Source organism: Pseudophryne corroboree, chromosome 5, assembly GCF_028390025.1.
Source record: "Pseudophryne corroboree isolate aPseCor3 chromosome 5, aPseCor3.hap2, whole genome shotgun sequence".
Lineage (NCBI taxonomy): Eukaryota > Metazoa > Chordata > Amphibia > Anura > Myobatrachidae > Pseudophryne > Pseudophryne corroboree.
Genome location: NC_086448.1, coordinates 328036901 through 328061965, shown reverse-complemented (window position 1 = coordinate 328061965; position 25065 = coordinate 328036901). Strand labels below are relative to the sequence as shown.

The window sequence follows — 25065 nt, the reverse complement described above, 5'->3', positions numbered from 1 at the left end:
CTCCTGAGTGCTTCATGATTCCAGAGGTGTAGCTTTTATGCCATAATGAGTACCAATCTCATGCCCGTCCCTGCAATGTATAAGAAGTAAAGTAATTGCTAATGCGATCCCTTTACTTCTGGGTTTAGAGCCCGGCTGCGCTAGTTCACATGTGCAATCGTCAGACTGTGTATGTGAGAGCAGACAGTAATGCAGAGGGATCCCAGGGATACTTCTCCTGGGAATTATTGCAAAATGTAGCCCACAGGCTACAAAAGCCATTTAGAAATGGCATTAGCTGCCGGGCAAAGCTCAGAAATGCTTTGCATTCTGGAGCTTGGTGAGTTTCACAGTTTTCCATCTGCCGTAGAAACTTTTGGTGGCTGCTTTTGTGTTCAAAATAGGAGGAACGCAATAGATATCTCAAATATCCATTGCAGTCCCCAGGGGCTGGTTAATATTTGTGGGCAGCCCCCAAAACTGACTGTTTTTGGAGATGTCTCGCAAATATTATTTATTAAATATTCCACTTAATAAACTTTTATATTTTAACATAAACTAAAAAATGTTTTATGTATTCATTGACCGAGTCTCCCGTCTTTACTGAATGCTAATTTCACAGTGTTCGCAAATTATTACTGATAGGACTGTTACTCTACGGTCCTTCTGGTGCTCCTGGCCTGCTGTACAGCAGCCAGACATATATTTTATATACAGCACTCTTGGGGAGATGTATCAAGCCTTGGAGAGAGATAAAGTGCAGATGTCCAAACCTCCCAATCATCTTCTGTCACTTATCTAGCACAGTATGATACCTGTAGTTAGCAGCGTCATTTGATTTGGGCAAATACACAACTTTATCTCTCTCCACGGCTTGATACATCTCCCGGAAAATATCATGTCTTCCTTTCACTTAATTAACAAGTTCAATTAATTATTTGTCTTGAAAACAGGGTAAGAAATTCACAGTATAAGATAATGTTGTAAAGGCTTGTCAATACCTCCTGGTACATTTACATTGATTTATCATTCACATTTCTTCCATGCTAGACAGGGGCGGATTGGGAACGTAAAGTGGCCCTGGAAATATATGAAAAGTGGCCTCATGTAGGTTGGAGTAAGTGAGCTCTAAGCGGGGCCCAACACAAATTGGGCTTAAGCAAATTGTTAGCATTACCCACAGTGGTAGTAAGCAAGGCTAATGCAGCATGGTAGGCAGTCACAGCACCAGCAGTAGGATCGTGTCACAGGAGGTGGAGATCACACCAGTAGCTGAGGCATTACACTGGTAGGCAGTCACAGCACCAACAGGAGGATCGTGTCACAGGAGGTGGAGATCACACCAGTAGGTGAGGCATTGCACTGGTAGGCAGTCACAGCACCAGCAGTAGGATCGTGTCACAGGAGGTGGAGATCACACCAGTGGGTGAGGCATTGCACTGGTAGGCAGTCACATCACCTGCAGGAGAATCATGTCACAGGAGGTGGAGATCACACCAGTAGGTGGGGCATTGCACTGGTAGGCAGTCACAGCACCAGCAGTAGGATCGTGTCACAGGAGGTGGAGATCACACCAGTGGGTGAGGCATTGCACTGGTAGGCAGTCACATCACCTGCAGGAGAATCATGTCACAGGAGGTGGAGATCACACCAGTAGCTGAGGCATTGTACTGGTAGGCAGTCACATCACCTGCAGGAGAAACATGTCACAGGAGGTGGAAATCACACCGTAGCTGAGGCATTACACTGGTAGGCAGTCACAGCACCAACAGGAGGATCGTGTCACAGGAGGTGGAGATCACACCAGTAGGTGAGGCATTGCACTGGTAGGCAGTCACAGCACCAACAGGAGGATCGTGTCAAAGGAGGTGGAGATCACACCAGTAGGTGAGGCATTACACTGGTAGGCAGTCACAGTACCTATGGTAGCTCCCTATATATAACACATGTAACTGTGACAGGGAAGGTGGCCTCTTTCAGCTCTGGGCCCCATAGTAACTGCCAGGGGCGGATTGGGATCGAACACCAGCCCGGGAAATTTATGAAAGCAGCCCTTATGGGGGCGGATTCTATTGAGGGGGAGGGGCCTGTCAAGAGGGCGGGGTCACTCCTCAGAGGTCCTGATTCTGAGATAGACACAGTTGGGGCCTCCTTTGCTTTACGTTATGCTAATGTTTACCTGTTACTGTGGCCCTCATTCCGAGTTGATCGCTTGCTAGCTACTTTTAGCAGCCATGCAAATGCATTGTCGCCACCCACGAGGGAGTGTATTTTCAGTTTGCAAGTGTGCGATCGCATCTGCAGCCGAGCGACACGAACACATTTTGTGTATAACAAGACCAGCCCTGTAGTTACTTATCCTGTGCGATGATTCTAGCGACGGAGATCCCGGAATTGACGTCAGATACCCGCCCTGCAAATGCTTAGACACGCCTGCGTTTTCCCAAACACTCCCAGAAAATGGTCAGTTGCTACCCACAAACGCCCTCTTCCTGTCAATCTCCTTGGGATTGGCTGTGCAAATGGATTCGTCACTAAAAGGATTGCACAACAACGATGTTCTTTGTACCCGTACGACGCATGTGCGCATTGCGGCGCATACGCATGCGCAGTTTTGACATTTTTTTACCTGATCGCAGCGCTGTGAAAATCGGCAGCGAACTATCAACTTGGAAATGACCCCCTTTACAATACTCCCCTGATGCACACCTGTGCGTCTGAATATACAAGGACTGATATGCCCACTTTCAGTGTCTACTGACACTGCAGTCATGCCTTTAATCTACTTCTGATTTCATTGATTTTTCATTCTACAAACCCCTTTTTTTAACCTTATATGTTTTAAAGTACAGGGAGGAGGAGCATACACTACATACAGCCAGAGCCGGCCATAGGCATAGGCAAACTAGGCAATTGCTTAGGGCATTTGATATGCCTAGGGGCATTATCAGCTTCTGCTGATTAAAATGATATGCGACATGCCTATATTCTGTATGTAGCATTTCATATGCAGATACAGCCACAGTCTCACACAGTATATTGGCATGCTGCATATCAGTTTAATCAGCAGAAGCTGCTTGTGCATCCTAGCCACATAGCAATGCAAATAAGATGTATTTTCATTAAAAAAAAGTGCCCGACGTTAGCATTGATGCAAGATTTGTGAGGACACATCTGTATCCAAGCAGAGGCAGAGGTCACAGTGTTAGTGGAAGTGTGAGTGCTGTGTGCATGTGAGTGGGTTGGTTGTGCAGTAGTGTTCAGAATATGTGTAAGGAGCATTATGTGTGTCATGTAAAAATGCATTAATAATGTGCAACATATGTGTAAAGGGCCACTATGTGTGTCATTATGTGTACAAGGGCATTAATAATGTGAGGCATATGTGTAACAGGGTACTAATGTATGTGTGTCATTATGTGTATAGGGGCACTAATAATGTGCAGCAAATGTGTAGGGGGCACTATGTGTGTCATTATGTGTATAAGGGCATTAATAATGTGCAGCATATGTGTAAGGGACATTATGTGTAAAAGGGCATTAATAAAGGTTGTCATAATGTGTAAGGTGCATTATGTTTATAAGGACATTAATGTGTCTCATATGTGTAAGGGGCATTACTGTGTGGAATTGTGTATAAATGCATTACTAATGTGTGGCATTATGTGTATAAGGTGCTCTACTATGTGGCGTTGCAAATAGAAAGGGCACTACTGTGTCATCTAATGTGAATAAAGAGCAATAAGGTGTGGTGTAATGTGAATAAGGAGCAATTCAGTGTGATGTAATGTGAATAAGGGGCTCTACTGTGAGGAGTAACGTTTATAAGGTAAAGTGATACTACTGTGGGATGTAATATGAATTATGGACACTATCGCAAGATAAAATGTGAATAAAGTTGCAGTACTGTGTGGCGTAATTGGAATTGGGGTTACTATTGTGCAAGAAGATGCCCCTTTTTGGGCTGTCCGTCAAATGTGCGAACTGTGCCTATTTAAAATATAGGGGGTACAAGGACTGCTATGGGTGAGGGGTAATGGTGTTGGGAAAGAGGTGCAAGGTCAGAGGCAGAACCAGCGGTGGTGCTAGGGGGCACCAGCCAAAATTTTGCCTAGGGCATCATATTGGTTAGGGACGGCTCTGCATACAGCACAGTACAGGGAGGGAGCACACACTACATACAGCACAGTACAGGGAGGGAGCACACACAAGTAGTGAAACACAGTCACAGGGGACCAGCACAGCAGAATCTATCCCAGTGGCCAATCCGCCCCTGATTACATACAAAGCCACCATATTACATACATAGCCACCACATTATTACATAAATAGCACCACATTATACAAATAGCACTGCATTACACATGTAGCACCACATTACACGTATAGCAACGCTTTACGGGGGTAATTCTTAGTTGATTGCAGCAGCAAGTTTGTTAGCAATTGGGCAAAACCATGTGCACTGCATGGAGGGGCAGATGTAACATGTGCAGAGAGAGTTAGATTTGGATGGGTTATTTTGTTTCTGTGTAGGGTAAATACTGGCTACTTTATTTTTACACTGCAATTTAGATTTCAGTTTGAATACACCCCACCCAAATATCTCTCTCTCTGCACATGTTACATCTGCCCCACCTGCAGTGCACATGGTTTTGCCCAACTGCTAACAAAATTGATGCTGCGATCAACTCAGAATTAGGACCTACATGTATAGCACCAGAGCCGGATTAAGGGGGGGGGGTCCCGGGGATACGTACCCCGGGCCCCCCTTTCCAAAAGGGCCCCCTGCCACACCACAGATCGGATCTTTCTTCAATCTGATCTGCGGTGCAGCGCTCACGAGCCCCGGCTCCCCGCTGCCCTGTCCCTCCTCCTCCTTCAGTACAGCGTGCGGCCAGTGCCGTTTAGCGGCGGGCGAGCCGCGCAACCGCACGGGACGCCCGCCGCGGCACTTTGTGACTACTTATCTCCTCCCTTTCTCTCCCCCCCGAGCGCTCCTGCTCGGGGGGCGGGGCTTCGCGGAATGACGCGTTTGCGTCGTGGCGTCACGACGCAAACGTGTCATTCCGCGAAGCCCCGCCCCCCGAGCAGGAGCGATCGGGGGGAGAGAGAGGGAGGAGAGGAGATAAGCATCGCCACCATACCCCTAACCTACCGAACCAACCACTGAAAACAGATCCTCCAAAAACATAGATAGTCCCTGTCCTGTCTAGTGCACACCATCAGGTCTAAACAAGTAGAAGTACCGAAACTTGATCCGCTGATGCCAAACCACGGCACCGCCATGGGCCACCACTAACTTAGCCAACGCGGCATTCACCTTCCGGCGAGCCACATCGATCGCCCGACAATCCACCACTCCACGCCAACACAACCGCGGCACCATACAAGACCAGTTAAGCCTACAGCCTGGCCAAGCGCCCGAAATCACTTGCAGATCCTGAATAATGGCCAATCAAAGATTCACTGCCTTCCTCCTACCTAGGTCATTCCCTCCTAAGTGAATCACCAACAGTCTGGGGATGCCAAACCGCCGAACCTGCTCCATAAGCTTCGCTTTCAGGTCATGCCAAAGCATACCACGCACACCTATCCACCGCACATCATCCGAACCCACAAAGCAAGGAGCCCCTTCCGTAGCCAAAAAATTGGCTGCCCAATAAACATAGGAATGGCCAATCACCCACACATCACACACATCCACCCGCCAACCTAAAAGGGAAAAAACAGATAAACAAATGTGAATATGGGAGATAAAACCAAACCCAGCCCAGAACAGGAACCAACTATCAGAATGAGGATCTGCCAAAAAGAAAAAATTGAATAGAGGACTATAACTTTCCTCTTGAACAAGCTTCAGGCCAATCCAAGCAACAGAAAGAAACAAAAGGAAAAAACAAAATAACAAAAAGGGGGGGGGGTTAGAGCTGGGGGGGGGGGTTTGTGGGGAACACAGAATAACTCGGTGAAACGTAAAAACCTGCTGAGGAACTTGTAATTAGATGCCAATTAGCCGAATTGAATGAATTAAGTCAAATTAGTTCGTCAGTTCAGGCAAAAAATTGCGAAGCACTCCTGACCCCCACTGCCAGCAGTGGCGAGTAGCTAGCCATCCGAGTAGGGAGGACAGGGGAGACAAACAAAACAGCACGAACACACTGAACTGAAACACATAACGCAGTAAACGAACAACATGTTAGTAGCAACAAACTCGCTTACGCAACAGCGGGCCCAATGTAACGCTTATAAGCCGCCGACTTCCAGCGGCCCAAAGCCTTAATTTCGTCCACAGCGCGCCCTGCAGATGCTGTGGAAGTGGCGGCCCCGATTCTAAAGGAATGTGAACTAAAGTCCCGAGGGGAGAGGCCCAAACTGGACAGGCAGCGCCGCATCATCCATGTAAATTGGTACTTCGTCAATGGCGACCCATCGTAATGTAGCAGCCAAGACCCCTCAGACAAGGGCCTGACCTCCGCATACCGACTAGCCAACGCCACCGGACAACAGTCCTCACCACCCGATGGTGCCAAAGAGATCCAATGACCTCTACCCATCTGATCAGTTTAGGAGCGGCGCAGCCTGCACAGCACGGACCCCCCACCCACGACAACATCCGCACGCCGCATCATGGCCTCGGACTTCTTAGAAGCCGCAACCAGCTCAGAAACCCTGAACGCGCCATGGAAAGCCATGGAAAAAGCCAGCTGAAACAGGAGCGCTTCAAAACGGGAGTCCGCCACCCCCGCCACCAAGAGGGAAGAAAGCAGGGACGCATCAATAGGGCGCCGACCATCAGGAGGGACCGGTGCCGAGCGCGCCCAACCTCTAAGCGCCCTCGCCAGCAGGAAACCCTTCGTAAAATCCGGCATACCCTTCAATTTAGAATAAAAGGATATCCCGGCGAGGTATCGAGACACCACGGCCCTCGATCTCCCCGTTACGAAGAGTTGCCAAACGAAGTCTAGAAACAAGCTCTGACCCCTCGTACCTCTAGGCCCTTGGTCACGGGAAAAGTCTTCCCACTCCTTCCAGGCCCGACGGTATCCAGTGAGAGTGGACGGAGCCAAAGACAGCTCTGCTAGCCCTTCCAATCCGCCATGATGACCTACCAAACATAAGAAGGGCAGTGCAAACCTGCCGAATCAGCCTCCGGGGCCAGCAAACGGAACCTATCCCACTGCCCCCTGGACAATGCATTGGCGATCCCATTATCAACCCCGGGGACGTGTTGAGCCCTAAACAGAATATTGCTGCGCATACAAGTCAGCACGAGTTGCGACAACACCCAGAGGGCCTTAGCTCTTTGGTTGTTAACCGCGTGCACGACCCCTAAGTTATCGCAGCGGAAGAGAATACTGCGATCGCGAAGGCGCTCTCCCCAAACCTCCAAGGCCACCATGATGGGAAAAAGCTCCAGCGACAACAGGTCGCCGGTCAGCCCCTCCCGCGACCAAGACTCGGGCCATGAGGCCGCGCACCAAACCCCGTCTAAGTAACAACCGAACCCCGACGAGCCCGCCGCATCCGTAAACAACTGCAGGTCGAAACTGTCAACGAGCGGGGCCATCCAGATCAGCACACCATTAAAATCCGCCAGAAACGAAACCCACATAGCGAGGTCCCGCCTAATCTCGGCCGAGAAACGGACAAAATGGTGCGGCCTGGACACCCCAGCCGTGGACCGTTCCAACTTCCGACAAAAAACCCGGCCCATGGGAATCACCCGACAGGCAAAGTTCAACAGGCCTAGGAGGGATTGAGCCTCCCGCAACGTCACCTTACGCCACTCCGAGCACTGCGCAATGGACTCCCGAAGCTTCGCAACCTTGTCCTGAGGCAGCCGGCAAGCCCCCGCAACCGTATCGATCTCGATACCTAAAAAGGACAAACAGGAGAGGGACCCCTCCGTCTTGTCCTCGGCCACAGGGATGCCAAAATGCCCCAACAAGGCACGCAGCGAAAACAGCAGGAAACCACAGCGAGGAGAACCCGCGGGCCCCACGCACAAAAAATCATCCAGGTAATGTGCAATCCTGCTACCTCCGCAAGAAAACTCCACACACCAATGTAAAAAGGCTGAACTTTTCGAAAAATGCACAAGAAACGGAACACCCCATAGGCAGACACTTGTCTACAAAGTATTCCTCCCCGACGCGGAAACCCATGAATCGAAACGACTCCGGGTGCAAAGGGGAGCAAGCGAAAAGCCGATTCAACATCCAGTTTAGCCGTGAGGGCCCCGGGGCCATAGCCCCGAACCATGTCCAAAGCATCCTCAAAGGACTGATACACCACCGAACAATATTTCAGCGAAATTGCATCATTCACCGAGGACCCAGATGGATAAGACAAATGTTGAATGACCCGGAACTTACCCGGAGCCTTTTTGGGCACGACCCCCACCGGGAAAATAATCAAATCCTCAACAGGCGGCAGCGCAAAGGGGCCCACCATTCTCCCCAGGCGAACCTCCTGCTCAACCTTTTCCCGAAGCACGTCGGGGAAATCCCGAGCAGACTGCAGGTTCCTGGCGGCCCGAACCAAAACCTCCCCCCACCACTGGTAAATGAAAACCCGACGCAAAACCCTCCCGCAGAAATTTTGCGTTGTCTGTGTTTGGGTACCACCCTGACCATTTTAGCATGGTCCCCAAACGAACCGGGGTCGGCGCCCTAACTAGCGGCAAGCCCCCCATTTGTTTTTCCGGCTGGGCCCGCGGCCGCCCTGGCACCCGGTCGCCCCCCGCGGAAGCAATTGGAAGCAGGGTGGGATCCGTTACATCGTAAGCAAAGGTGGCGAAAATGACACCGTTGCCCGAGGGGGCACGTGGAATTGTTGAACGCGAAACACTTCCCCTTCGCCGGCGCCTGCTGCGGAGAACGGGCCGCGGCCCAAGGGCGGCGCAGCGGAGCCCCAACCGCGGGCCGAAACTGACTCGCCGCCGCGGCCTGCGCCACAGCCGCCCCCTTAGTCACCATCTTCATATCCTGCGCTCGCGTGACCCGAAGCCATACCTCCACATCTTTGCATCCGAAGTCAATGATGTGCAGGCAATCCTGCTTCTGACGAAATTGCTTGTCATAATGCAGCCACGAATCGTCCTTAGACTGACGCTGCATGTCATGCACGAGGTGGATATACCTGAGGACGTTCATGTGTTCATCAGGGCGATCCTCCAAGTAGCACGTCGCGAAGACACAGAAACCCGCCAACCAGTTGTCATACGAGTGGAAGGCCTCCGCCTCAATACCGCCCTTCGCATGCGCTTCCTTACCTTCCCTCTTGGTGTCCTCCGTCAACGTAAAAAGGTTGACGTATTCCCCCCGTCTAATCTTTCTCCTGCAACTCTCACGCAACCCTCACAAGACTGCCGTGCACTCGCAGCGAACCACGCCCGACAAATTACGCCTCCTCCTTTCCCGACGGGAACTACTACTACTCTTCCGTTTATCCCGGTGCCGCGCCTCACGCCGCGCGTACTTGATAGCCCTCTTCCTAGCCTTTGCGGTGCTACTAACCGCAGACTGGCACGATGAAGAAGAGGAAGAAGATCTACTTGATGTACTGCCGTACGAGGAAGAAGAGGACCCCAGCGACATAGCAACTGTATCGGCGTCCCACTCACCAGCAGGCCCGCCTACGGAAGGCGAAACATCGGCCACGACTGGCTCCTCGTCCTGATCGCCATCCGGATCCGCACCTGAAAAAGAAGGGACAACCGCCACAGGAGCCGAAGCCCCCCGGCGGGAATGAAAGCAGACGCCCCTGTGGGCGATGGGGTAGCGCTACCCTGCAACGCAGCGGGCGGAGCCCAGACTGCGACACGCCTGTAGAAACTGCGCCATGGCGGGGCCAGAAGCACCTGGGAGAACTGCCGCGTCGACCGAAGCGGGAACCACGAGGATGGCTCCAACCCCGTCTTCACCCGCCCAGGCCGGCCTCGCCTGGGATTGGCGCTAGCCGCCCTAAGAACCCCCATTCTCTCCTGCAGTGCACCACGAGCCACAGCGCTGCCCCGGCCCCCACTGCCCCCCCACCGGGAGAACTCGCTGACCCCCGCCTCCAGACATCACCCCCCCCCCACCTCTGGTCCCGTACCGACACCACCAAAGGCCCCCGTAAGCCCCCCCTGCTAGAGCGAGGAGAGCGCCCAGGGCCTCACGGGTGCGCGCACGCGCCCGCGACACAGAAATCGCCTGGCTTAAGGGACGGCCAGTGGAAGAGCCACTGGCCCCATCCCTACAAACAGTCCCCTCATTCTCTGGGGAGCCGCCGGTGACTCTCAGCGGTGGATGGTGCAGGGAACGCGCGCGCACGCGTCCCCGCGCAGCAGCAGCCGGCGGGGGATTCACACCAGCGGGCACCCCGGCCGGCTCCCCCCGCCGGCTGCCAGATCCAGTTCGCCACCGGCCACCGCCCTGTCCCCCGCCAGCCGCACCGGAGGGATCCCTTCAGCGCCCGCGGCCTAGCCGGCGAAGGGGCGGACGCACGCGCCGCCGCACGCGCCCGTGGACGGGCACCCGCAGCAGCGCCAGCAGGCTCAGCCCGGCTGTGAGCAAAGTGCTCAGGCCCGGGGCACCGGACGCCGGCTCCGAGCAGGAGCTGCATCAATATAGCGGGCAGGGGGGCCCAGAGGAGCGGCAGGGACGGGGCATGGCAGGCCACAAGTTCATACCCTCCAACTGTACCTTTTTAATAGGTACAGTACATTTTTTTTTTTTTATGGTCTGTACCGATTTTTGGCTCTCCAAACGTCCATTGAAAGCATAGGAAAAGGGGCGTGGCCACGCTCCCCTTACCCACGGCCACGCCCCTTTTTCGGATTTGTACCGATTTTTCTGTGTAAAATGTTGGAGGGTATGCAAGTTAATCCCAGGTAATGGAGACAGAGGAGGCACAGTATAAAGCACACTGCCACAGCAGCAGCAACCTAATATTTCACAATGTGCAAGCAGCACAGCAAGGAGACAAAGGTGGGAAGAGCACTCACCCTCACCACGACAAAAGAAGTAGAGGCTGACCCAGCCCCTTTCTCAGGCTTAAGAACCCATTCCACCTACCCCCAACATTCATTCCTATTGGCTAACAATAAAACTCCCATAATGCCTTAACGTCCTGCCCCCAGACTAGCTGAGGTTTAACCCACTCCTCTCCTATTCTGTCAATTCGTTCTCCTACAATCTGGGAACAAACACTGTGGGAGGAAGACACCCATAGCACCCCTAGGGGTGAGGCTAGCAGTATTTCAGCAGACAGCATAACTCTGGAGCAATTTACAGCAAACTTGGTACACATAGGACTTTCACTGTGGAAACAAACACTGTGGGGGTCAGACACTCCTAGCACCCCTAGGGGTGGGACAGCAGCACAGAGTATGTCAGCAGACAACATAACTGTGGAAGGCCTTGAGCAATTTACACCAAACTTGGTACACATCTGACTTACAATCTGCAAACAAACTCTGTGGGGGTTAGACAACCCTAGGGGTGGGACAACAGCACAGAGTATGTCAGGAGACAGCATAACTCCTGAATGCCTTGACCAATTTACAACAAACTTGGTTCACATATGACTTGCGAGCTGGGAACAAACACTGTGGGGGTAAGACACCCCTTAGCACCCCTAGGAGTGAGGCAGCAGCACAGAGTTTTTCAGCAGTCAGCATAACTCTGGAATGCCTGGAGCAATTTACACCAAACTTGCTACACATATGTTTACACTCTGGGAACAAACACTGTGAGGGTAACACACCACTAGCACCCCTAGGGGTGGGCTAGCAGCACACACTATATCAGGACATGCATGATATCTCAGTGATGACAGGGCTGCATGTGACAGGGACAGTGGCATGATGTGAGGAGGGGAATGGAGGCAGCAGGAAGCCACAGACTGAGAGTTGTATAGTGGGAAGAATTGGGTCTCTTGGGGAACAAAAAAGGGGTGCAGCCACTACACAAAATGTATCAGTATATACTAGCATACCCTCCAACTGTACCTTTTTGGCAGGTACAGTGCCCTTTTTTTATGGTCTGTACCGATTTTTGGCTCTCCAAACTTCCATTGAAAGTATAGGAAAAGGGACGTGACCACTCCCCCTTTATACATGGCCACACACCCTTTCCTGCTTTGTACAGATTTTTATGTGTAAAATGTTGGAGGGTATGTACTAGATCTCCAATCAACGTAAATTAACAAACTATCATTCTAATTTACCATCCTCATCCAGTACCAAAGCATGGGTATTCAGCTATCTGCAATGTTATTTATACTGTGTGGTTAATATTTCCATTTATTTTTGTAAACAGACATTCTTAAAATCCGGGGCAACGCCGGGTACTCCAGCTAGTATGTACTTAATCATCTGTCACAGTAACAATATTCTGAGCATATTGGAAGTCTCACAACAGAACATTTATAGATGGAGTTTGAGATCATACATGTTAACATTCAACCATATGCTATCTCGGCATGCCCTCTTATGGAGTCTATGTAAGTCATTAGCAAAACCAAATGCTCCGTCTACATACAGTACAGCGCAGGCACAAGGTCGTCATGCAATAAGTGATATGCCGGCCAGACTCTTATACATAAGTTTCCTTTTGATGCTTGATCCAAATAATGTATCACTAACAATGACATTACTGTGAAGTGAAGGAGAGATGATTAGGATGGTCACCTGTAACACACATGCAATGTTTCTGTGACATGGAAAAACAATGGAAGAAATGTTATGGCGTCACCTTCATTGTTGTCCTAGTTGATAGGATAACCAGAAGAGTAGCTTTGGGTGGAGTGTCATGAGATGAAATGATAACCAAAAAGTTATGTACCCTCCGGGTTCCGATCTCAGCAGTCTAGCTGTCGGTACAATGGTGCCACGTGGTGCCACAGGGCACAGCCACGCTCACTGTCCACTCAACCTCTTTCCAACACATCCAGCAGGTGTGAACAAGTTGAGTGGATGTCATTACCTATTCCCTGTGAATGTCACCTTGTGAGTCCGCCTTACAGTTTTATGGGTGTAGTAAGGTATGCCGGCGGTCGAGCTCCCGGCGACCAGCATACCGGCGCCGGGAGCCCGACCGCCAGCTTACCGACAGAGTGGCGAGTGCAAGTGAGCCCCTTGCGGGCTCGCTGCGCTCGCCACGCTGTGGGCACGGTGGCACCCTACGCGCGCCACACTATTTTATTCTGCCTCCAGGGGGCTCGTGGACCCCCACGAGGGAGAATAAGTGTCGGTATGCCGGCTGTCGGGATTCCGGCGCCGGTATACTGTGCGCCGGGATCCCGACAGCCGACATACTGAAGACCACCTCAGTTTTATATATGCTGTTATTGAATAATACATTTCTAGTGCGCCACAAAAAAGACAACTCTTATTTCTTCTCCTCTTTATACAGTCATGGGTTACACAGGTTCTGTGGCTGATTAAACCAGGTGAAATGCAGACTTGAGGTCAGCCAGCCACAGAAACTGCATAATTCGTGAGTTTCCTGGTTTAATGGGATAGTATAGTTAGTATAGCTATCTCTCTCTCTCTCTCTCTCTCTCTCTCTCTCTCTCTTTCTCTCTCTCTCTCTCTCTCTCTGTATATATATATATATATATATATTTTATATAGATATATATATATATTTTATATATATATATATATATATATATATATATGTATGTGTATATATATATATACACACACACACACACACACACACACACACACACACACACACAAAATGAAAAATGATTAATTCAGCCTCTTAGATAAAGAGCTTTATTTCCTTGTAAAATAGATGTGCTGATTTAGTCTAGAATTTCCTGTCACTTATATTTTCCCTTTACCTATACATTGAGGCACTCTGTACAACATTGCCTTATACTTCATTTTCTACACTAGCCTCATTTTTTTAAAACTAGAAACTCATGTATATCCAGTTGTAATTGATGTAGAAAATGTATATGTAAGATAGCTGTAACTCTGTAGCTTTGCTGATGGTTACTGTGACATCACACCTAGCCCGTGACATCACAATGCTTCTTCCTGTAACATTCTATCTACAGCTGCTGACGTTTCCAGTTTCCATGCAGGAAGACAGGTAGGAGGAGGTGAGTCCTACATAGCAGGGTATGATGGAGAGGGGTAAGGAAGACAGAGTGCAGTATAGTCAGCTGAAAGGCAAGACTAGATAGATAGAACAGGGAATACAGGTACAAGGACACATAAATAGGAGAAGCGCAGGAAGGAACAACATATTTAGGAATACAAATGTAGCGTTACAGGAATAAAGAGGGCAGTATGGAGGATAAGCACACATACAGGGGATGCAGATAACCTGGGTCTCTATGAGGCAGGATCGTGGCTTTGGGATGAAAAAGATAATAAAATAGATAAATGGAATATTGATAACTTTGAAAGTATCTTGTTTGTTTTAAGGAAAATTGGGAAACTGGTTGACTCATGGACATTTTATTGTACTTAAACTATTACTATGCTTAATGATAGTCTTTTGTGTTTTTCAGATTATCTGGCAAAGAGATTTGCAGAGTGTCGGGTGACCGGCAAAGAGATCTGCAAAGTGTCAGTTGAAGACGATGGGAGGGGTCGCAGAGGTAGCAACGACTGGAGTATAACATGCAGGAGGTAAGTTACCATACTCTCTCTCTCTCTCTGCACATGTTACATCTGCCCCACCTGCAGTGCACATGGTATTGTCCATTAGAGAACAAATTTGCTGCTGCAATCAGGTCTGAATTAGGCCCAGTGTATGATACTAACATGGTCCTAGCACTAGGGAAGACCTGGAGCAGATAACTTGGGTCTCTATGAGAAAGGATCTTGCATTTTGGAGAAAAATTCAATAAAATAAATTGCAAATTAATAAAATTGAAAGTACTGTACGTAACAAAATGTAGTAGTATAATTAGACACATAGGGGTATATTTACTAAGCTCCCAATTTTGACCGAGATGCCATTTTTTCTTCAAAGTGTCATCTCGGTAATTTACTAAGCAAAAATCACGGCAGTGATGAGGGCATTCGTAATATTTTGGAAGTCCTAGGAAAAAATCACGAATCAATACTCCATCGGTCAAATACGCCTGCAATTTGGTAGAAATCGGGAATTTACTAAAAAGTGCAAATCACAAACACTGCCGACAATAGCCAAACACTGCCGTGCTGAAATACAATTCGTGAAAAAGTGCTAAAAAAACCAGACCTGCTTTTTTTTACCGTGATTGGATAGGCATGCACGGATCCATGAGATCCGTGCATGTTTTTCAGTGGGAAGGGGTGGGAAATGTTTGAATTTGTTAAAAAAAAAATTGCGTGGGGTCCTCCCTCCTAAGCCAAACCAGCCTCGGGCTCTTTGTGCCGGTCCTGGTTGCAAAAATATGGGAAAAAAATTGACAGGGGTTCCCCCATATTTAAGCAACCAGCACCGGGCTCTGCGCCTGGTCCTGGTTCCAAAAATACGGGGGACAAAAAGCGTAGGGGTCCCCCATATTTTTGAAACCAGCACCGGGCTCCATTAGCTGGACAGATAATGCCACAGCCGGGGGTCACTTTTATACAACGCCCTGCGGCCGTGGCATTAAATACCCAACTAGTCACCCCTGGCCGGGGTACCCTGGAGGAGTCGGAACCCCTTAAATCAAGGGGTCCCCCCCTCCAGCCACCCAAGGGCCAGGGGTGAAGCCTGAGGCTGTCCCCCCCATCCAAGGGCTGCGGATGGGGGGCTGATAGCCTTTGTTGAAAGTGTTGAATATTGTTTTTAGTAGCAGTACTACAAGTCCCAGCAAGCCTCCCCTCAAGCTGGTACTTGGAGAACCACAAGTACCAGCATGCGGCGGAAAACCGGACCCGCTGGTACCTGTAGTACTACTACTAAAAAAATACCCCAATAAAGACATAAGAGGGTTTCTTCAGCCAATCAGGGAGCGCCACGTTGTGGCACCCTCCTGATCGGCTGTTTGCTCCTGTACTATCTGACAGGCAGCACATGGCAGTGTTACAATGTAGCGCCTATGCGCTCCATTGTAACCAATGGTGGGAACTTTGTGGTCAGCGGTGAGGTTACTTTCGGTCAACCGCTGACCACAAAGTTCCCACCATTGGTTACAATGGAGCGCATAGGCGCTACATTGTAACACTGCCGTGTGCCGCCTGTCAGACAGTACAGGAGCAAACAGCCGATCAGGAGGGTGCCACAACGTGGCGCTCCCTGATTGGCTGAAGAAACCCTCTTAGACATAAGTCAGAGGGGGTTTCTGGCATTCGGGGAAAGGGGTCCCATGTGAAAACATGGGGCCCCTTTCAGTTCGAGGTCGGGTGTCCGTTTTTTTATTTTGACAAGTACGTGGATTACAAATGGATTACAAGCAGAAGAGCCTTCTACCCTGGATTTTGTGAGTATAATTTTTTCAACAGGTACACCATGGATTCTACATGGAGAAGAGGACCGACCCTCGTGTGAACATAAGGTAAGTATGTGTATATTGTGGTGTGGATGTATGTATTAAAGTTATACTTTCAAGGTGTGTGTCTTATGTCTTTATTGGGGTATTTTTTTAGTAGTAGTACTACAGGTACCAGCGGGCCCGGTTTTCCGACGCATGCTGGTACTTGTGGTTCTCCAAGTACCAGCTTGCGGGGGAGGCTTGCTGGGACTTGTAGTACTGCTACTAAAAACAATATTCAACACTTTCAACAAAGGCTATCAGCCCCCCATCCGCAGCCCTTGGATGGGGGGGACAGCCTCGGGCTTCACCCCTGGCCCTTGGGTGGCTGGAGGGGGGGACCCCTTGATTTAAGGGGTTCCCACTCCTCCAGGGTACCCCGGCCAGGGGTGACTAGTTGGGTATTTAATGCCACGGCCGCAGGGCGCTGTATAAAAGTGACCCCCGGCTGTGGCATTATCTGTCCAGCTAGTGGAGCCCGGTGCTGGTTTCAAAAATACGGGGGACCCCTACGCTTTTTGTCCCCCGTATTTTTGGAACCAGGACCAGGTGCAGAGCCCGGTGCTGGTTACTTAAATATGGGGGAACCCCTGTCAATTTTTTCCCCATATTTTTGCAACCCTGACCGGCTCAAAGAGCCATAGGCTGGTTTGGCTTAGGAGGGGGAACCCCACACAATTTTTTTTTTAAGTTTAAACATTTTTTTTTTTTTTTACAAGGTGCACAATGAAGCCCAGCACGGATCTCTCAGATCCGGCCGAGATTCATTGTATTAAAGTCGGCAGTGTTTTACAAGTCACTCACGTAAAACACTGCCAAAAAAAACGAATGACATCGACATCGGTAAAACGGAAAATGCAGAATACGACAGCTTAGTAAATTAGCCGTAATAAATTCAAAAAGTTGCAAATTTACACTTGCGATGTCATTCGTGATTGAACTTTGACCTCAAACGGGAAAATACGAATCTTAGTAAATTTACCCCATAGTATGTCTAACCAGGACATTCTGGTTATTTAGATCATCATTTGGCAAAGTTCTGTCAAAGAGATTTGCAGAGTGTCCGGTGACCGGCAAAGAGATCTGCAAAGTGTCAGTTGAAGACGACAGGAGGGGTCGCAGAGGAATTAGTGACTGGAGAATAGCATGCAGGAGGTAAGTTAACATAATTGTGTAACTGTGTGTGTGGTGGGGGGTATTGAGAGCACAGTACAAAACATAGGGTCTATGGTGGGGGAGAACGGACAATACAAAACATGCAGAAGGGGGCAACTTGGTATAGCACATACAGGTGGTGTGGGGGCACAATACAAAAACATAGAAATTGTGGCGTACTCTATAGGACATATAGAGGAAGGACATACACTTTTGTGGGTTGCGAGATGTAGAACATACTGTAATACAGAAAAACAGGAAGGGTGGGGAGAGCATGATACAGAACATACAGATCGGGGGACGAAATATACAGATCGGGGGAGATAGTGAAATGGCTGACATTTACAGTATATCAATGAACTGGGGGCAGGTGTACAAAGCCTGGTAGAGTGATAAAGTGGAGAGAGGTAAACTAACAACCAATCAGCTTCTAGTTGTCATTTTTCAAACACAGCCGGTAACATGGCAGTTAGGAGCTGATTGGCTGGTACTTTACCTCTCTCCACCTTATCACTCTGCAGGGCTTAATACATCTCCCCCATAGAATAACCAAATAATGAAATGGTACAGAATGATATAAATGATGTGATTTGGAGCTGTAACAAGTGACTGTTTCCCTATCTTTACATACAATAAAGGTGACATAGTCCTTTCCCTAGAGTCCTTCTTTTTACCGCTCAGGGGGCCTGATTCAGATGCGGACCCAGAGCTGCTGTTGCACCAAGTGGATGAATGCTTTTTCACTGTGCATGCGTGTAAGCTGCACTGCGCACAAAATGAAATCAAGCTCACATAGAGGATCCCATCGCAAAGTGATTGACAGGAAGTCAGCGTTTAAGGTGGTAACTGGGGTGGCTAACTGTATACAGGCGTGTCAGGTCCGTTCAAACGCCGTTCCATGTGCGTGCATAAATTACCCATTGCGACCTGTGTTGCTGCTGGAGAGCCCCCTGTGTCTAGGAGACTTGCTCAGCCTGCGACTGCTCAGACTCACGATGCAATTGTGAGCGGCAAGATTGCAGCAGCTATCGCTTCAACAACCACAACTGAATCAGGCCCACAATTACACCATTATATTTTACTATTTTATCACATTCAACAACTAAGGGGCCAGTTTAATTAGGTGCTAGTTTGTCTTACAACAGCCGCACTTTCCGGCAGCCTCATAGGCTGAATCTGGCCACGGAGGGTGTGAGTTTGGATGCTGTTGAAACATCGCAGGAATGGTAGCTCGTACCTAATTGGATTGACCCCTAAATATTAGCAATATATAGTTTTTATTATTTACTGGTCAAATTTTTTTTATGAAGGTACCCACTAATTACTATAAGAAAGAACTTATTCCCCCCAATGTGTGTATTGTATAAAAACAATGGGCCCTTTGGGATAATTGTCCTTATTTTAGGTATTTTCCATGTCCTCAGTAGTAAGAGTAACATATTTACATAGAGAGATTATTCTCTCTACACAACCACACCACTGTTTGCAGTTTGTCTCTCTGCTTGTTCTTCCACTAACAATGATTTTTCATCTCTTCCTCTTCGTCTACACGCAGTGGATGATCCCTGAGAAGCTGCCCTGGGAGGAGAGCTGCGGACACATGCTCCAAATGTTGGGACATAGGCATTACCTATTAGGAGATGCGGTAAAGATGCCGGCTGTCGGGTTTATGGCAGTCAGAATACTGACACTGGGATCCCGACACTCTTCAGAATCCCGACGTTGGAACTCCAAATGGGCAAGGATACCGTCGCCCGTATCCCCACGATCATAGGTTTAGGACTGGACAAGGGGGGTTAGGTTTAGGCATCAGGCACGGGGTGGGGGTGGTTAGGCTGTGGGGGAAGGAGGGTTAGGTTTAGCCATCAGGCGAGGGTGGGTTAGGCACCGCTGGGGGTGGTTAGGCAGCGGAGTAGGGAGGGTTAGGTTTAGGCATCAGGCGGGGGGTTAGGTTTAGGTGTCAGGCGCTGGGTTAGGTTTAAGTTGAAAGTGGGGGGAGGTTAGCATTAGGCTGCGGGTAGGGTTGGTTAGGGTTAGGCATCCCCAGGAGTGGTTAGGCTTCAAGGGAGGGAGGGTTAGGTTTAGGCAGCAGGGATGGAGGAGGGTTGGTTAGGCTGCAGGAGAGGGAGGGTTAGGTTTAGGCAGCAGGGACGGAGGTTAGGATTAGGCACCTCCGCGGGAGGGTTAGGCACAAAGGGTGGATGTTAGGGTTAGACTGCAGACAGGCAGGGTTAGAAGGGTGGGGAGTGGGAGAGGGTTAGGCATCAGGCGGAGGGGTTAGTGTTAGGCTGTGGGTGGGGGAGATGATAGGGTTAGGCTGCAGGTAGGGTGGGTTAGGGTTAAGGACCCCCGGGGGGAGTTAGGATGCAGGGGAGGGAGGGTTAGGTTTAGCATCAGGTGAGGAGATTAGGTTTAGGCGTCAGGCAGGGGTTAGGGTTAGGCTGTGTGTGGGGATAAATTAGGGTTAGGCTGTGGGTAGGGTGGGTTAGGTCGTGGGTAGGGTGGGTTAGGCACCCCCAGGAGTGGTTAGGCTGCGGGGAAGGAAGGGTCAGATTTAGGCAGCAGGGACAGAGGTTAGGATTAGGCACTTCCGCGGGAGGGTTAGGCACAAAGGGGGAAGGTTAGGGTTAGATTGTGGACAGGCAGGGATAGGGGTGTGGTGAGAGAGGAGAAAACCCCTTACTCACCCCTGTAGGTCTTTTCTGTACTGGGAACTAGACATCGGTATGACAACCACCGGGATCCCATGCACTGGGATAGCATACTCACCCTTCTATTAGTACACCTCTTAATGCCCAGAGGGAAGGGCGATCCTGAGGCCATGGTTCCCCAGAGGTTTCCCCCCAAGGGGGTTTTTCCTCTCCTGAGTGCTGAAGGATGACTCTTCATATGTCCAGAGGTGTAGCTTTTATGCCATAATGAGTACCAATCTCATGCCCGTCCCTGCAATGTATAAGAAGTAAAATAATTGCTAATGCGATCACTTTACTTCTAGGTTTAGACCCCGGCTGCGCTAGTTCACATGTGCAATCGTCAGACAGCGTATGTGAGAGCAGACAGTAATGCAGAGGGATCCCAAGGATCCTTCTCCTGGGAATTATTGCAAAATGTAGCCCACAGGCTACAAAAGCCATTTAGAAATGGCATTAGCTGCCGGGCCAAACTCAGAAATGCTTTGCATTCTGGAGCTTGGTGAGTTTCACAGTTTACCATCTGCCGTAGAAACTTTTGGTGGCGGCCTCTTGTGTTCAAAATAGGAGGAACGCAATAGATATCTCAAATATCCATTGCAGTCCCCAATACATACATTCAGGGGCTGGTTAACATTTGTGGGCAGCCCCCAAAACCAACTGTTTTTGGAGATGTCTCGCAAATATTATTTATTAAATATTCCACTTAATAAACTTTTTATATTTTAACATAAACTAAAAAATGTTTTCTGTATTCATTGACTGAGTCTCCCGTCTTTACTGAATGCTAATTTCACAGTGTTCGCAAATTATTACTGATAGGACTGTTACTCCTTGTAACTCCTGTTGTCCTTCTGGTGCTCCTGGCCTGCTGTATAGCATATATATTGGTAGATGCTCAATTAGCTTAGTGATATCATTCAGGTGCTCAAAAGGGAGGGGTATTTCTAAGCAAGAAAAAAAGGCATTGGTTTCCCCCAGCACCCTGAATGATAACCGTAACCAGATATAAATTCCACATAATAATAGAATTCAGAGATCTTCGTTACACATATTTGCGCAAATTTATTAACACTATTTCTCTATTTTAATTGCATTTCATTTTTGTTTCACTTTCTCTATAGCTTCGGCTTCCTAAATACTTATTTATTAACTATAGTTTTTTCACTGGTATGCTACGCTGGGCTTTCTGGCTTATGCTGGTGTTTTGGGGTGCCACACCCTGCACCTAGATATAGCGCTAGGGACCCCAAATATACAGAGATGCCTTGATGCGGCTTTGGGGCTTATTCACACATTTGCGCAAATATGTGTAATGAAGATCTCTGAATTCTATTATGTGGAATTTTTATCTGGTTACGGTTATCATTCAGGGTGCTGGGGGAAACCAATGCCTTTTTTCCTGCTGTATAGCAGCCAGATATATATTTTATATACAGCACTCTTGGGGAGATGTATCAAGCCTTGGAGAGAGATAAAGTGCAGATGTCCAAACTACCCAATCATCTTCTGTCACTTATCTAGCACAGTACATGAAATGATACCTGTAGTTAGAAACTTCATTTGATTTGGGCAACTACACAACTTTATCTCTCTCCACGGCTTAATACATCTCCCGGAAAATATCATGTCTTCCTTTCACTTAATTAACAAGTTAAATTAATTATTTGTCTTGAAAACAGGGTAAGAAATTCACAGTATAAGATAATGTTATAAAGGCTTGTCAATACCTCCTGGTACATTTACATTGATTTATCATTCACATTTCTTCCATGCCAGACAGGGGCGGATTGGGAACGTAAAGTGGCCCTGGAAATATATGAAAAGTGGCCTCATGTAGGTTGGAGTAAGTCAGCTATAAGCGGGGCTTAAGCAAATTGTTAGCATTACCCACAGTGGTAGTAAGCAAGGCTAATGCAGCATGATAGACAGTCACAGCACCAGCAGTAGGATCGTGTCACAGGAGGTGGAGATCACACCAGTGGGTGAGGCATTGCACTGGTAGGCAGTCACATCACCTGCAGGAGAATCATGTCACAGGAGGTGGAGATCACACCAGTAGGTGAGGCATTGTACTGGTAGGCAGTCACAGCACCAGCAGGAGGATCTTGTCACAGGAGGTGGAGATCACACCAGTAGGTGAGGCATTGTACTGGTAGACAGTCACAGCACCAGCAGGAGGATCTTGTCACAGGAGGTGGAAATCACACCAGTAGGTGAGGCATTGTACTGGTAGGCAGTCACAACACCAACAGGAGGATTGTGTCACAGGAGGTGGAGATCACACCAGTAGATGAGGCATTGCACTGGTTGGCAATCACAGCACCAACAGGAGGATCGTGTCAAAGGAGGTGGCGATCACACCAGTAGGTGAGGCATTACACTGTTAGGCAGTCACAGCAGGAGGGTCGTGTCACAGGAGGTGGAGATCACACCAGTAGGTGAGGCATTGCACTGGTAGGCAGTCACAGTACCTACGGTAGCTATACCCCTATATATAACACATGTAACTGTGACAGGGAAGGTGGCCTTTCTCAGCTCTGGGCCCCATAGTAACTGCCAGGGGCAGATTGGGATCGAACACCAGCCCGTGAAATTTATGGAAGCAGCCCTAATGGGGGCGGAGTCTATTGAGGGGAGGGGCTTGTCAAGAGGGCGAGTCACTCCTCAGAGGTCCTGATTCTGAGATAGACACAGTTGGGGCCTCCTTTGCTTTACGTTATGCTAATGTTTACCTGTGACTGTGGCCCTCATTCCGAGTTGATCGCTCGCTAGCTACTTTTAGCAGCCGTGCAAATGCATTGTCGCCACCCACGGGGGAGTGTATTTTCAGTTTGCAAGTGTGCGATCGCATTTGCAGCCGAGCGACACGAAAACAAATCAAGACCAGCCCTGTAGTTACTTATCCTGTGCGATGATTCTAGCGACGGAGAACCCAGAATTGACGTCAGATACCCACCCTGCACTTTATGCATATGCTGCTACAATACTCTTCCCTGATGCTCATCTGTACGTCTGAATATACAAGGACTGATATGCCCACTTTCAGTGTCTACTGACACTGCATTTATGCCTTTAATCTACTTCTGATTTTATTGATTTTTCATTCGATAAACCCCTTTTTTTAGCCTTATTTGTTTTAAAGTACAGGGAGGAGGAGCACACACTACATACAGCACAGTACAGGGAGGGAGCACACACACTACATACAGCACAGTACAGGGAGGGAGCGCACACTACATACAGCACAGTACAGGGAGGGAGCGCACACAAGTAGTGAAACACATACACAGGGGACCAGAGCAGCAGAATCTGTCCCAGTGGCCAATCCGACCCTGATTACATACATAGCCACCATATTACATACATAGCCACCACATTATTACATGAATAGCACCACATTATACAAATAGCACTGCATTACACGTATAGCACCACATTACACGTATAGCACCGCATTACATGTATAGCACTACACGTATAGCACTGCATTACACAAATAGCACCACATAACACGAATAGACCAACATTATAGGTATAGCACCCCCTACACGTTTAGCCCCGCATTATATGACTAGCACCACATTACATACATAGCCACCGCATTACATACATAGCCACCGCATTACATACGTAGACACCACATAAATAGGCCCATCATCATGGACAGACATTGGGCAGCTATAGGGCTGAAGGATGTTGCATTAGAGATTGTCCCAGGGCTGGCTGTGAGTGCTGCCTAAACAGCTGGCATCCTGAGAACAAAGTACATCCTGCTCCTGTCCAGTCCCCAAACCATACACTGTGACCGGGGACGCCCTAACACTTACACTAACATGATAATGCAAATAATGTAATTAAAAATAACCTCTCTGCCGGGTCCCCTTCAGTGCTCAGTCACCTCTCTGGCCAGTTCAGTGAGAGTGTGGGAGCTGGGGTGGCAGCAGGAGTAGTGAACCCAGCTCCGACCATCGTTTTGCTGCTGCTCCTGAGCCGGGCTCGTTGAAGAGACCTTTGGCCAGGGCCAGGGAGAGGATGCTGCTGGGCTGGTTAACTTTCTCCACGTCCCCCATTGGTAGAACAGCATCATCACTTTTCACGGCTAGCGGCACCTAGGATTACATTCCAATGAACCACAAGTACTGGAAGCAGTGTGAGCCAGCCCAGCCTGAGTGTGAATCGGCCTGACTGAGGGGGATATGGGACCAGCCCATCGGAATATGTCATGGTGTCCTGGTGGGCCAATCCGCCCCTGCATTCACTTTACTAATTGTTTACCTAGTCCCTACAATCATACCGTATTCTGTAAGCCCAATCTCGTCTGATCTTGGAAGCAAAGTAGTAAGGGCCTGGTCAGTACTCGATGGGTGACCACCCGGGAATACCAGGTATTGTAGGGCAAGTAACTAAACTGGTCACGCATTATATAGGGGGACAACTGCGCAGACGGACCCCAGCATATTCCTGAATAGTCAAGTCAGGTAATATTACATTCATTATTGTTACATATTTTCATATATGATCACAATTTTTTTTATTTTAAAATATACATGTGTCATGTAAACACAAAATTTGAAGGCATATTGAATAAAAAATATTATTATTATTATTATTATTATTATTATTTTTAAGACAATTATACATTGTTAATTTAATTTTGCTTCAGATAAGAGTGCTCCCTACCAGGGTTGATTTGTTTCTCTTTCAGTACACTTTGTAATAATGCACCGTTATCCCATTTGTTTGTTAGTAGTTTCAATTGGGCAGCATATGGCTTGATACTCTC

At 48.7% G+C, this 25065-nt stretch overlaps 1 pseudogene; it reads left to right on the top strand.

Annotated features, from left to right (window-relative positions):
- Window positions 1–24562: 24562 nt before the first annotated feature.
- Window positions 24563–24679, top strand: LOC134930181 (5S ribosomal RNA; annotated as a pseudogene).
- The last annotated feature ends 386 nt before the right edge of the window (window positions 24680–25065 follow it).